We start from the raw sequence: 15,898 nt of genomic DNA, 5'->3' as shown, positions 1-15,898 counted from the left end.
CATCCTTGACTTTTACATGCTCCTTTCTAGGGAAAATCCTGTTTGACTCTGTCTTTAGTTTGCCAATATATTGAGCATTGACATTGGTCTGACTAAGGAATAAATGTCTACCAATAACACAGGGACCCTACAAACGCCTGCACATCATTGATCACATAAATATGGAGATGTTTTGCTGTTGTTGTTGTTGCTGTTGTTGTTTTAACCTAATACTACATCTGGAATCAAATAAGTCTTATTCATGCAGATACTTGTAGGTACTTTTTGTGTATTCTGCAGCCTAGGACCTCATTGGAATTGAAAGCCCATTCTTGCATGCAGAGGTGAGTGAGCTCTCTCTGTTCTGCTCAGTCATATAAGTGAGTCTAATTTTCACAAATGAGCATATCATCTGGATAATTGGACTAGAAAATCAATAGAGAATAAGAACAGAGGAGGACCTGGGCAACCATGACGTGACATACAGAGGTATTGTGTAGTTACCTGGAATGCCCACGGTCCTTTTTCTCAAATAAATGCAAACTGGTTTTGTAAGTTTGGCTGCAAAAGAGTCCTTAAAGAGGCACTTGCTGAATCCAGAACAGAGTAAACAAAGCCAAGTAAGGCCTTAAAAAATATCTAAGTGATGTTGGGCACTGTGGGATGGATAGGACCTTCCTATCCATCCTAATTAGGCAACTTGTAGTCAAAAGTCAACATTTTTTTTATCTGGCCAAACAAAGCTAGCCAAGGCGTTACAGACAGGTAGAATTACAAACTGTTCTTACTTCTACATCCTATCTCATGTCTTAATATGACCACCTGGCAGCTTGTATTGCCTGAGGTTCACCCACTTAGGCCAGGACAACTAGCGGGGTGCCATACACCCCTTTAACTATCTTTGCTATTCAAACTTTGAGTATCCATTTTTCCTCCGGGAGTCTGTAGTGTCTTTCTGAGTACAACATCCTTCCCCAGAAAGTTTTAAAGTAGACCCAGAAATCAGTAGAAGTTCTTTGTTTTTCCTCTCTTTTTAAAAATGGTTCTTTGGGAATTTCATACAATGTGTTTTGATCATATTCACCCCCTCCCCAAAATCTTGCTGGATTTAGTTTCTCTTCCCTACGCAGCCAACTTTATGTCCTCTTTTTTGTTTTATTAAAAATGTTTTTAGACTTATCTATCTTAAATGTACTAGTGCTTTGCCTGCATGAGTGTGGGTGTACCATATATGTGCATGGTGCCTGCTGAGGTCAGAAGAGGGTGTCGAATCTCCTGCAATTGGAGTTACTGATGGTTGTGAGCCACCATGTGAACTGAACCTGGGTCCTCTATAAGAGTAGCCTGTGGTTTTAACTGCTGAGTCATCTCCCCAGCCCTCTCTTTTTAAATTTTATTTTAAACACATCAAGTACAGTTGGTGCTGACTATACGCTCTTCCATGTATGACCCTCCCCGGGATCATGGTCAACTCACCAGGGGCCACACCTGTAAAGTAAAGTGACTATTGTTCTCCTAGACGCTGTCAATTGTCAATAGCTCCTAAGCTAGGGTGGGACTTGCTGCCTGCCTTCCGTCTCTGGAGCCTGCTCAGGTCTTGTGCATGCTGTCTCAATTACTACAAATTCCTATGTGCAACTGCCTTGTTGTGTTGAGAAAACAGTTTCTTTCTCATCACCGACATCCTCTGGCTCTTACAATCTTTCCACTCCCTCTTTCAAAATAATCCCCGAGCTTTGAAAGGAGGGGGTGGGCTGTAGTTCTTTCCCAATTCTAGAAGGGGCAATTCTGGCTTCCCTTTGTTGGTCTCACTGTTCTTAGAAAACTGTAGTCTTTGCTCTGATGGTCTTTTTGTTCCTGAAGGATCAGCAGTAGTGGTTCTCAAGGGAGGCCTCTGTTAAGTCCTGGTGTCCCTCATTCTGATGTGACATTGGCGCCACCTTAAGTAAAAGGAGTGGGAAGAAAGTATTACTCACAGCTGTTGAGGCCAGCTCCCAAGCTCTTCCTCTGAGAGCCATGGATGAGAAGGATTGGAGCGGCTGCTAAAGCCAAGGCTCCTTCCACAAATCTACCAAGCTTGCAAAGGGCTTTTAATCTATCTTTTCTTCAGAGGGTCAGCACAACCATGTCACACCTGCTTCTTACCTTAACCAGCTTCGAATTTCTTTCATTTCCCGTTTTAAACTTGTTTCTTTCTCTTGTCAGTTTTTGTGACAAGACACTCCCTGTCCCAAACGTGCAATAGCCTCACCCACATGATAAACATCATCTCCAACATTTTAACTGAGGAGGGAGAAAACAAATCATATTCTTCTTCTTCAGGGGTGTTTCATAACAGCTTTTTTTTTTTTTTTTTTAAATGTTGCTTGTTTTGTGCCAACCATGAAACCAGCTTTTTCAGGTCCTAGAAATACTTGGAAATAAATGGCCTCTCTCATGCCTAATACTTGCAGAATACTCTGCCTGATTTTTCTTTTCCGTGGAGTACCTGTTCTGGGGGACCACTAGTATAAATCTGGAGTCCAAGAGATATAGAGTTTAGTGTTAGAATAGCTAAGGGCACAGTTAGAGAGAGAAGAAGGAGAGAGAGAGAGAGAGAGAGAGAGAGAGAGAGAGAGAGAGAGAGAGAGAGAGAGAGAGAGAGAGAGAAAGGAGGAGGAAGGGGGAGGGGGAGGACGACAAAGAAGACAAGGACGTGGGGGTGGGGGTGGGGGGGTGAGGGGGAGGGTGAAAGGGAGGGGAGAAAGGAGATGATCTTCTGTCTGTTTTAAGTAGCAAGCTGACTGGAGAATGCCTATCTTTCTGAGTGTGGGTCTTCTCCACTCAGTCCACGCACCAACACCCGTCTCCTCTGGAAACATCTTCACAGACCCACGGAGCAGTCCCGCTTCACTAATACTTCCGGATGCCATTCTACATCGCAGTCAAGTTGATAGCCCCAGTTAACCACTGTAACACAACGGATGAAACTGAAAACTCTCACAATCACCGTGGGTTGAATTAGTTTATTGATTCTGGGAGCAGAACTAGGCTCTAAAGGGAAATACGCCGAGTGTTCCTCTTCCATGCGCACACGAAAGGCAGGGTGAATGTGATGGAGAAAGTCATCCAAGACACCGACGAGATCTCAGTAGATCCGAGCCACACTCATCTGAGATCCTCTTTTTATTTTCTTTCTGTCATTGCATTACTGTTTTAAGACAGGAATGGCGTCTCAATGAAAGTAACACCGTTGCTTCTGTCTTATTGAAAACCGTGGTTACACAGAAATTCGGAGACTTTTGTAGCTTATTGGATTAATGAATGATCCTTTCCCACGACTCTCCCAGTGTGGACTAAACATTTTCCACAGGTATTTACTAAAGGGGTTCGTGCCGGTTAATTTGTGTCACCTCGACACAAACTAGAGGAGGAGGAGGAAGAGGAAACCTCAATTGAGGAAACACCTCCCTCAGATTGTAGGCATGACTGTGGCCATTTTCTTGATTGCCGATTGATGTGGGAGGGTCCAGCCCACTGTGAGCAGTGAGACCTAAGGGCAGGTGATCCTGGGTGGCACAAGATATAATACAGAACAAGCCACGGAGAGCAAGCCGGTAAGGAGCCTTCCCCCGTGGTTTCTGCTTTGGTTCTCGCCTTGAGTTCCTGGCCTGGCATACCTCAATGATGGACCTCTAAGCTGAAAAAAAACCCCTTTCCTCTTCCAAGTTGGTTTTTGGGTAGTGTTTTATCATGGAAACAGAAAGCAAAGTAGGGCAGGATTGTTGTTGTTTGATTTTGGTATTTTGCTCTTTTGGGGGACTCTCCACCCAGCTCCCAAATAAATCACTCACAGAGAGGCTTATTCTTAATTGTAAATGCCCGGCCTTAACTTGGCTTAGTTTCTTGCCAACTTTTCTTCTTTTTTTTTAAGATTTATTTATTTATTTATTTATTTATTTATTTATTTATTCATTCATTCATTCATTCATTCATTATGTATACAGAAGAGGGTGCCAGATCTCATTACAGGTGGTTGTGAGTCACCACGTGGTTGCTGGGAATTGAACTCAGGACCTCTGGAAGAGCAGCCAGTGCTCTTAGCCTCTGAGCCATCTCTCCAGTCCCTCTTGCCAACTTTTCTTAACTTTAAATTATCCCATCTATCTTTTGCCTCTGGGCTTTTCCTTTTCTATTCTGGTATAACTTTCTTTGTTTCTTACTCTGTGGCTTGCTGTGTAGCTGGGTGGCTGGTCCCTGGAGTCCTCCTCAGTCCTCCTCAGTCCTCCTCCTCTTCTTTCTTCTTCACTCCGCCATCTCTCTTTACATATTCTCTCTGCCTGCCAGCCTCACCTACCCTTTCTCCTGCCTTGCTATTGGTCAGTTCTTTATTAGACCATCAGGTGTTTGAGACAGGCACGGTAACACAGCTTCACAGAGTTAAACAAATGCAACACGAACAGAAGTACCACACCTTAAAATAACAGTCTACTACACAGGCTCGTTTCTAACTCACTGCTAGCCGCAATTCTCCCACTGGCACTGTCAGGCAAGGAGCAGATCTCTTAGTGTGAATGGCCCTGTGCGTGTGAGCAGCTTGTGCTTTCAACCCTTGAGGCTTATGCGGCTTTCAGAACTGAGGTTGCTTCTGAGAATGCAAATGGTTGATTTAGGAGGAAAAGTCAAAGGAGACACAGCCACAGGTGTTTACAGGCAAAGAGAGAGTGGTTTTTCTGACACCTTGGTTCTGTTCACAGCAGGGGGGAGTTCCTAATGGAGTAACACAGGTTGAAGATATTAGAGAAGAGAATTGATGTGGTGCTTCAAGCAGCAGGAGGAGGTGGATGCCATAGCTTCCACAGAGATGCTGCTTTGGACCCCGAGGAAAGACTGGAGGGAAGGACATCGTGAAGGTAGGTTAGCCAGGAGTTTGAGTCAGTTTATATCTGACTGCTTTGATTATCTGAATGATATAGGAGATAAAACTGTGTTCTGTGGGAGCTGAGGTTGGGGATTCGTCTGGGATGTGAGAAAAATATGAATGACGAGTCATTAAGAACAGTATCGAAAGGGAAGGTTGGTAGTCTTGGAGTCAGGCTGGTCCTGATAGCACTAAGCAACATGCAGTGTCCTCTGTGTCTGCCTCCGGCTCTCTCTCTTCTGATCTGTGTGTGTAAGTGTGTGTGTGTGTGTGTGTGTGTGTGCGCGTGTGTGTGTGTGTGTGTGTGTGTGTGTGTGTGTGTACATTGTGTTTAATGTCTTACTCATTTCAATCTGATCAGTGTGGATCTCCCACTGTTAGAATGTAAGCTCCACGCTGTCTGTTCTGATTTCTGATGTAGTCCTGCTGCAGACGGGTACAGAACAGGCACAAGTACCTGTTTGTTGAAAACATGAACTGCTAAGCAGCATTGAGAGTGGAAAATGGAGCTGCTTAGAGATTCCAGAATCCAGAGGTGTAGTTTCACTCATCAGTACTTAAAGAAAGAAGTGAAAATTGATCTGAGTCTTGGATGAAGAATTTACTAAGTGGATACTGCAGAAAAACAGGACCTGGGATGATATTGGAGTTGTTAGGGCCAAACCTGGGCCCTGGTGGCCTTAACAGGCTTCTCTTAACTATTTATTATCCTCAATGGACCAATGAAAGAGACAAATAAGAGTGAAAAGCAGAATGGATTTATTCAATGTAGACACTTTAGAAATGGGAAGAAATAAAGAGGCCTATTGACTTTTCAAGTCCGTCCTCAGGATCCTGGCATGAAGATGAGGTTTAAATATTGGGCAAGCAGTGTTCCTAAGTCAGTAGTGCTGGTCAGTGTTTTGTCTCACTCATCAGCTGCTCTTCAGTCTACCCCATAGGGGGTCGAATGAGCTGTCAAAACTGTGTGAAATGTCTGTCTGGCACTTTACCGACTTACCCATCTCCCAACTCCAGATCTTAAAACAAGACAACTAAACTCTAAAACTGCTGGAGGAAAACAGAGAGAAAATACATCAAGACGCATGTACAGGCAAGAAGCACTTTCTGAGAGCTCCGGGGTCTCAGGAAATAATCTCAAGAACTGGCCTGTGGGATTGCATGAAATGAGAAAGCTTCTGTACCGCAGCAAAGCAAACAACCGACAGAATGAAGCGTCAGCCTGCAGAATGAGAGCCCGCCTTTCTACATTTGAGGGGGGCTAGTAACTAAATATGGAAAATAATGAAAAGGGAATATCAATAAGAACAAAGAATCCAGTTAGCATGTGGGAAAATAAAATTACAGACCCTTCTCGAAAGGCAAAGAACAGAGAGCCAATAGACAAATGAAAACCCTCAGCATCAGACACAAGTCAAGTGCAGATAAAAGCCGTATTGAGATGCGATCTCATCTCCGTCACAATGGCAGTCATTAAAAACAGCAGCAGCTGGCGGGGCTGTCTGAGATATAGCACTGATTAGAATGTAAAGTAGTCCAGACACTACGGAAATCAGTGCAGAGGTTCCTCAGAAAGTTAAAAATATAACTACTATATGATTAACCACACCACTTCTGGGAATATACTCAAAAAAAAAAAACCTAAGTCAGCAAACTACAGAGAAAACTGGTTATTCATGTTTACTGAAGCAACATTCAGGACAGCCAAGTTACAAAATCAGCATGAAGTGTGCATTAAAACATGAATGGGTAAGAAAAATGTAGTACGTGCACACAATGGGGTTTTATTTAGTCATAAAGGACAAAATTATGTCATTTGCAGGAAAGTAGATAGAAGTTGATATTATAGCAAGCAAATTAAATCAAATCCAGAAAGACTCATAACATATATTTTTCTTCATACATGTTATCCAGGTTTTACACACACACACACACACACACACACACACACACACACACACACACACACTGAAAACATAAGGACGACTACTTGAGAAGAGGAAGAGCTACCAGTTACCAGTGCTGGGTAGGTAGACAGATATTAGCAAGCTTGGGGGCCACTGAAGATGGACCCCCTCTGGCCAAAGCAACTTTGGACTCCACATGCCATTTTCTTGGTAATACAGCAGTTTTCTGAAAGGCGGGAAGGGGAAACACAAACGTCCTTCCCTGAGATTTAGCACATGGTATAAAGGGGAGGAAGATGGGCCGGTGTTAAGTCCCATTCAGGGAAAACCATTGCCTCCTGGTAACATATGGTTATTTTCTAGATATTTTTGATTTTTTAAAATTCTCTCTAGTATGTTCTATTACATGAGGTCTGAATAAAAGAATGAGATCTGAGTTGTTTCTCTGAGACTGAGTGGAGACAGCATACTCTTAATTGCCCAAAACATAAGATTTCTAATACTTGTGGTTCCTTCCCTTAAGAATTAATGCATTTGGGCCTGTTAATCACATGGCCTAAAGACCACTGCTCAGGAAAGCTGATACACCTGAAGACTTGTCAAGAAAGTGGAAGTAATAATTATCTCTTAGTGAGATAATGTACTCAGGCATCTCAGGGGCTCCTCTCTCAATGCACTTGCTTACAAGTCTTCACTGCTAAATATTTCTCTTTCCTAAGTTCTAACTCAGAAAATGTAGATTTTCCCTTTACTTTCATGTATCTCTTCTTTGGATACCTGCCCAAATCCCAGGCATGCTTACCTTGACTCTCTAGGCATTTCTCACTTGTACAGAGACACCTCCCATCATGTTGCTGCTGTTATACTTGTCTCTAGCTCAAAGAGCATGGTTGTCTCTATTCCTCTTCGTTTTCTTCCTCTTCCTAGGAGCTGCTAAGATTTATGGTTTGTCTGTTTTGCTGTTTTTTTTCTCTTAAACTCCAATGCAATTGTCCTTGACCTTCTTTCTGAGTTCATTTTTAAATTATTTTGTATACGAGGCTGAACCTGCAAAAGGAGGCCCATGTTTTCCAGTGGCACAGGGGAGGGAGGCAGGCAGGAAAGGGTAGTGGTGAATGAGCATGGTCAGTATACTTTATATACTTTGAGAACAATCTCATGAAACTCACTGCCTTTTATCACAGACTCACTACCTTGTATTATATGCATAAGAATGAATTAATGAAAGAATAATACAGAAGTGAAGATTTTAAAACAGTGAAATACTATTATAGCATCTGCCAATATTCTTTCCTTGTTGGGATGGGTGATAGCTTGCCTACCCTGAGTTATTGTTTGTAACTAATTCTGCTGGTGGGGGAGCAGTCATGCGTATCTCCTAAGTTCAAACAGGTTAGAGCAGATAGGGCTATGCCAGGCTGCCTTCTCTCTTCCTTGCTGTTGTGAATTCCTGAGTAGGAACAAGCAACAAGATAGTCTTCCCTGTTGGAGAGGGGTGTTTCTCATCCTCAGCATAGGGTTTCCACAGTGGAAGGTGCCCACTCTGTCAGCCACCATTTTCCATATGTGCTGGGTGATGGTGTTAGATTTTAATATCCGAGGCATCGACCTCATCTTGTGTTTACATCCACCTCCTTATCATGTCTTCATGTGCTTGGAGTTACTTCAAAGCTAGATAGTGCCTTACCAGGGCTCCGCTGCTTTTCTGCCAGTGGCAGCAAACTTTGCCTGGGTATATTTGCTTCACTTGGTTAAGAGCAGTTCTGTGGTTCTCAGGGTTGCCATGTGCTTAGTCGGTGGAGTGGGTGGGGCTCTGAAGTTGGAGCTATAGTAGTACTGAACTGTCCATACTTCCTGGCATAGTGCATAGTGGTTTTGGAATTTCTTCTTCTTCCTCCTCCTCCTCTTCCTCCTCCTCTTCTTCTTCCCTCTTCTCCTCTGCCTTCTCCTTCCCTTCCTCCTCTTTCTTCTCCTCCTCCTCCTCTTCTTCTGAGAGAGAGGGAGAGAGCTATATTTAGGGCAAGATACTGCCCTCAAGGATATGCCCTCAGTGACCAACTCCCTTCAACAATGTCCCACCTCCTAAAGTTTCTAGCATCTCTCAAATTAGTTTCAAGAACTGGGTTCTATACCCTCAAAACATGAGTCTATTCTAGACATATTAAAACCTAACAACATACTTCAAAAACCTTAAAAACTCCTCTAAAAGACTCAGGTTTGACAAACAAATTCAATAAAGTAACTGGCAATGATAACAATCAAGCCAGCACTGAAGAAAATTTTAAAAGAATATGACACAGAAAGGAAGAAGAAGACAGCCTCCTCCAGAAGAACACATGGAAGTGTCCAGTCTATGATGGAAGCAGATGAACCAAGAAGAGCCAGGAAAGAATAAGCCCTCTCCAACATGGCACATAAGAGGAAAGAAGGAAGGAAACACCAACAACCCACCAAGCTGGAACAGAAGCAGCCACATTCCCAGCAAAGAGCAAACCCCTTTCAGTGATGACATTAAATGTAAATTACTTCCACCCACCAGTAAGAAATTGCAGACTAACCAACCGGGTTAAAACACAGGAACTATCCCAAACCATCACTAATCAGAAGAGATTATATTAATAAAGGAAACAACTCATAGAGAAGATGTAATAATTGTAAATATTTATGTACTAGTGAAGCCTTCAACTCCTCAAAAGAGACATTAAACTCCCCCAACACCACAATCAAAACCCCACACCCATATTTTGATAGGCCTTCCAAACTAAAAAAAAAAACAAAGAAACCTCAGAGCAAAATACACTGTAGATAACTTAACCTAACAGATATGTGTAGAATATTTCACTTAACAGGTAGAGAATACATGGTCTCAGTGGTATATGGATTCTTCTCCAAAGCTGATCACATCATAGGCCACAAAACACGCTGTAACAAGTACAGAAGTATTCAGATAACATAATAAATTATGAGAAGTAGAAATCACAAGATAAACTATAGAAACTATAAAAGTACTTGGAGAGCAAACAATAAACTTAAAAAATATTTTTCTCTTGTTTTTTGAGATTATTGTGGAATTGCACCATTTCCCACTTAATTCATTTCAAACTCTTTCATATATCCCTCCTTGCTCTCTTTCAAATTCATGGCCTCTTTTTTTCATTAATTGTTGTTATATGCATCTCTCTCTCTCTCTCTCTCTATATATATATATATATATATGCATATATATACATGCATATGTATATATTCCTAAATATAACCCACTCAGTCTGTATAATTTTACTTATATGTATGTTTTCTGGGCTGACCATTTGATGGACAATCAATTGGCCTGCTCTTTCCAGGGGAAGACTTTCTCCCAATCACAGTGTTCCTAAGTTGCCTGTAGCTTCTTTGTGTAGAGTTGAGGTTTCATGATCATTCTCCTGTCTGCTTTAGCTTGTTGATTGTTGTAATCATGGTTCAGCTCATGTTTAGACTCTCGTTGGTGAGACTTTATGGGTGTAGCTTCAGACATGAATAGGAGACACAGTCTCACAGTGAATTCCTTGATCCTTTTACACATTCTATACCTCTTCTGCAATGTTCCCTGAGCCTTAGTTGTGGGAGAACATTACACTTTTAAATGAACAATCAGAGAGGAAAAGCAAAAATTCCTAGAGTCAAATGAAAATGAGAATATAACCGACTAGAAAATTCTGGACACTGCCAAAGCAGTCCTAAGAGGGAAGTTTATAGCTCATAAGGGCTCATGTTAAAAAAAAAGTAGAGGGATATCAAATTAAGAAACCCAATGATTCACCTCAAGACCCTAGGTAAATGTGCAAATGTGAACAGTGTCATATACCAAGATGTCTTTTTTGGGGGAACACTTGTGATATATAATAGCAAAATAAAAGTTCTGTACAGGAAGATACTCCTAGCATAACACACATTGGAAAAAGCAAAACGAACCAAAACCAAAACAACAACAAAACAGAAGAGACCCCAACACACAGCTCTTTAAACAATCACATTTTAGTTTTACACAAAGTAAAATTCAGCATCCCAATGTTGTAATGACCCAATATAATGCTTTCCTTTCATCTCTTCCCGTTCAGTTCATCGGAAGGTATAGAAGGTGGAGATGCCGCAGACTTACTCAAGTTACTGAAACATGCAAAGCAGAGTTTCTTATTCCAGATTGTACCTACTCCTTATTTTCTTTGTTATTTTTTTCTCTTTGCAAAAGTCCCACGGGTCGCTGGGCGGTGGTGGCGCATGCCTTTAATCCCAGCACTCAGGAGGCAGAGCCAGGTGGATCTCTGTGAGTTCGAGGCCAGCCTGGTCTACAGAGTGAGATCCAGGAAAGGCGCAAAGCTACACAGAGAAACCCTGTCTCGAAAAACAAACAAACAAACAAACAAACAAACAAAAGTCCCACGGGTCAGGCTTTCTCCTTTCACCTTTCGTGGGCCGTATTTGAAGGAACAGAAACTCTCATCCTGTGGTCTTCTCCTGCTTGCTCCTATTAAGCAAACACCATCTCTTGAAATTGCTTTTCCTACCCTTGTGTATAAACTACTTCCTTGGATGTAGGTATTGAGGAAAGAGAGATAATTCTAGAGTTTTAACTGAGGAATATTTCCACCCTAAACCATTTCTAAAACTCCTGCTTTCTGAAATAAAAAAATACAAGGAAGCAACTTTAAGTTAGAAGAGAAATAAAATTTGACTCGTGTCCTTGGTTTGGCAGAGATTTGAACTTCTATGTTTGAAACACGAGGAGTATATGTGTTGTCTCCTGTGTCCTCTCTTGGATTAAGTTTATTCTTTTGGGATGGCTCACCACAAAGCAAAGTCATGTTGGTGTTTCCCTTCAGCTTAGTTTTCAGAAGCCCAACATGGTTATAGAACAGAATATGATGTCAACATTTTCCAAATCCAGCAGCATGGGTAACTTGTCAAGGCTGAAATGATTAAAGGGTTGTATTAAAGAAAATAATCTTGGATTTAGAAGCTTAATCCCACTGTAGAAATGGAAACGAACAGTGATCTGATGGTACTGAACTATCACCACGCCCTCTGTACTGTCCGCAGTTACTCTGGTCTGGTTCACAGCAAGCCCCGAGTGCTGCTTCCCACACTTAACAAAAGTATTCTCTGAGCTCGTGGTTCCTCATTCCTCTGGGATATTTATGTTTCTACAGTACATTTTATTTCCTAACTGTGTTAATGTGTGACAGCACAAAGTGACACAGGAATAGAATACAACCTTCCTGCATTTTGTAAAACTTTGTGTGTCTTTGTCTCTCGGTATCTGTCTCGGTTTGTTCCATTCTTTTCCTACCTCTGTGTATGTTCTACATATATTTGTATACGTGGATATTGTATTCTGTTTCATTTCCTGGAAGATATTCTGAGGTATAGAATGTATATCATTCATCTATGTTGTAGTGATATAGGTAATGAAACGAAAATCAAGAAAAAGAATTGTAAATGAAAGTATTGTAGTATGGCGGCCGGAGTCTAAAGGAACTGAGCCAGTGTTCAGTCAGTACATTCTAATTGAATTTCCCCATAGCATAATGTACCATTTTTTGTTTCTTTATGGAAACTTAAGACATGAGTTAAACATGTATTAAAATAGCAGAGCTAGCTCCAAGTCTCTGCGTTCCAGGCTTTTCAGAATAGTGCCTCCCTGTGTCCTTTTGTGCTAAGACGTGTTAACACAGCGAGGTGGTTCTTCACAATCAGTTCAGGCAAAACTCTGGCACTTCCGTGACGAAGGGTTGAAAGTACAAAGGACACTTCTGGCTTCATCATGCTTAGGAAGAAATCTTATTACTGTCTTGCTTCTATCTAACCTACTTTTTTTGAGAATTTTCTACTGAGGACTGTGAGGGGTAAGGATTCTCTTCTGACCAGTTTTTTAGCAAGGCAGAGGCACATGAAAACATACAGAACGGTACAGAGCAGCACTTTTCAGCCATGTGCAGAGGACAGTGGGGTATGCAGGTGCTGGGATGTTATCAATGTGTTAAGTCTGTGCTGCTGGAGGACAGAGTCCTGGAGCCGTTGCCTCCCTGCTTGCACTGATTGACAAGTTCCCTCAATGCCCTCTCACTGAGCCAGAGATATACATTGTTTCACTTGTTAATGTGTCTCTAAGTCAAACTAGTTTGGAAACACTAGTATGGGATGCTAGTAGACACACTAGCCAGGTAAAGTACCAGCCAGAGCTCTGTGATGTTCTCACCCCCATGTACAGAGAGCGAAAGTCTTTGAAATACTCAGTCCTAAAAGGGATATCTCTATCAAATTCCTTCCCTTAGGGTTCAGGGAACCCTGTAGAAGAGGAGTCAAGAGAAGGTGGAAAGAATTTTTTCCCTCCCCTAACTCCTTAGAGATCCTCTCAACTCCATTGGAGAGAACTAATTTTTCACTTGTGAGTGGTTATCAATTGGAGATAGCTTCTGGATTAGGGATGGAGCATGTGTCCACGTGATCTTTCAGCACTGGGAGCCCATCTTTCTCAGACCTATGTAGTTGGAATCTTCTTTCCTATAAGAGTTCATATAAGTGTTCTAAATAAATCCCAACACTCTTTTTGTTTGGGGGGGGGGGCGGAGTTATTGCCCCAGAGAGATCACCTATGCTTTCCTTCCCTGCTGCAGTGAGTAGATCCCTTTCCATTCTTTTATTTCTTGGATGCACTTGTTTTGGCTGTGTGTGTACTGAGATGTGAAGTCACAGTGTGTGATTACAAACACAGCCATAGCCATCAGGGAGAGCAACCAGCCGCCGGCCAACAGGACAGGGTCCCTGGATGACTACCCCAAGTGATCATGAAAATAGCAATTTAGACCAACTGTGGACCTACCAGATACTTTCTGTACCCTACTCAGGGCATAAACTATGGCTACACAGCTAGACTGCGAGAGGATAGAGCCTCAGATGAATAGAAATGGGTTATTTAAGTTAAAGGGAAAAAGCTAGCTGAGGTCAACAATTCGTTTAGATGTAACACATTTTCAGCACTGGAAGTTTCATTTGATGATGAGAGATGTCCAGGGGGTTCCATCTCTCCTTATTTGGCAATCTCATTTAAATCACCTTCATACATGTATATATTTTAGGAATCTCTTATAGTATTCAGTTTCCATATAACTGCTTGAATGTCCTTTAGTTTTGTTAGTTTCTCCCCATAAAAAGGTAGGGGGTACCTTTTTAATTTTCACTTATTGAATTTTTTGTTTTCTGATATTTTATTTTCCTCTACTAAAAGCTATTTATTTTCTACTGTTCTTTAAACTTACTGGTTTTTAGTTGCATCTCATATCCTTTTGCTTCTGTTTTTACTAAACTTCTACTCTGAAGCCTGTGCCTTAGACTTCTTTCTATGAGGACCAGGAAACCATAAATTCCATCTCTGTAAAAACCAACAACCACAACATGCAATGAAAATTACTTTTTCTTTGTCTAATTACTCTAGTTTTTTAACTCTAAAGATATTTTTCCCCAGTAAAGATATTTAACTCTTTCATATTTTTTTTCTGACAAGAGATTGTTAATGTGCTTGTTGCTTCTTTGATGATCATTTTTCCTTGGTGTATGCTTAAGATTTTTGCTTTGTCCTTGGCATTATGAATTTTCATTTTATCTTAAAACATACCCTGCTCTAAATTATGCATGAATCTGCAGAATCAGTTTAAGGCAATGTATGTAAAATTCTCAGTCAGGTTGTTTGATTACTGTTCTAGGTTGCATCATCAGGAACTCCCATCACCTACGTGGTGATCACTCACTCCCTCAGGAAGCACTCTAGGACCTGGGATCACACAGCTTCCCAAGTCAGCCTATTTGATTATGGACGCTCCAATCATTAGAATGCTCTTCCAGGCTTGGAGCAGAACTCTATTTCTCTAGAATCTTTTCTTACAAGCTTTAGTTTTGTTTTCTTAGATGATACAGACTTAGTACATTTCTTTAAGTGACAAATCCCAGATGTTTGAAAAGCCAATGCTGAGTTTTCTTTTCTTGGTGAAAATCTGAAGTTCAATGTGTATCTTTAAGGAGTTCTCTTGGCGACAATGCAGACAATACAATAATCATGCCTCATTAAAAATGTTCTGTAGAGAGTGCAGGGATCATGGACGGTAGTGCTTCTGGTGTTTGGGGAAGGAAGATGAGGTGTGAACTCTTATTGTGGAATGACTAAATTTAGGTATATAAAGGTAGGAACTATATGCATATGATTTCATGCTACAAAAATGGGTAACTTTACTGGGGAAAATATACTGAAAGGTTAAGTGAGTGGGTGTTTAAAGGAAGTGTTGACAAAGTATTTTAATTATATTACTCTTTAAGCAAATACACATTTCTTGTAATTATATGTCACAAGAAGACCAAAATTTAGAGCAGGTCAGAGGCAGAAGCATCACATTCTGAACCCTCCCAAAGATGACAATAAGGCTTAATGCATGTCATCCCATCAGAAGAGAGTGAATACCTGGAACAGGCTGCACCTGCAGATGATAGCGCTTAGTGACTTCTGCTGACCAGAGAAGACAGGACAGAGGAGAGATAAGAAAGAACTTCCGGCAAGTTCTAAGGAGTACAGCTTAAAATGGAAGATTATCTATGATTTGATGTTGGGCGTGGCTGTAAGTATGGTCTACATGTATAACAGGTTTCTGATCTTCAAGAAAGGGCCAATGAGTCAGACCATTCATGGAGGGGAAGAAGAAAATATTGACTTGCATTAAAGTTTTATTCTAAATCTAAGAGTAAGTAATGCATTATGTTTCATTTTACTTAATATTTGGTTTGATGTTGGCACAGGTCTCGTGTCAAAGGTCCAAGGCAGAGCCATTTGTTTTGACTCTAAGGAGTGATGAGGTTTGGACTGAGCACTCTCAGTTCGTTTTTCCTCAGTACATTGTAGACTGTGGCGGTTTCCCTAGGCTGAGGTCGATTCACAGGTGAGATTATTGTAGCTCAGTAAAATGATAATTTGCAAAAGGTATATGTGGCTTAAAGATTATTGCCTGGAAATTCTTTTTTTAAAAAGATTTATTTATTTATTATGTATACAGAAGAGGGTGCCAGATCTCATTACAGATGGTTGTGAGCC

The sequence above is a fragment of the Peromyscus leucopus genome, chromosome 15 (assembly GCF_004664715.2).
Source record: "Peromyscus leucopus breed LL Stock chromosome 15, UCI_PerLeu_2.1, whole genome shotgun sequence".
Taxonomy (NCBI): domain Eukaryota; kingdom Metazoa; phylum Chordata; class Mammalia; order Rodentia; family Cricetidae; genus Peromyscus; species Peromyscus leucopus.
Note: the sequence above shows the minus strand (reverse complement) of the source record.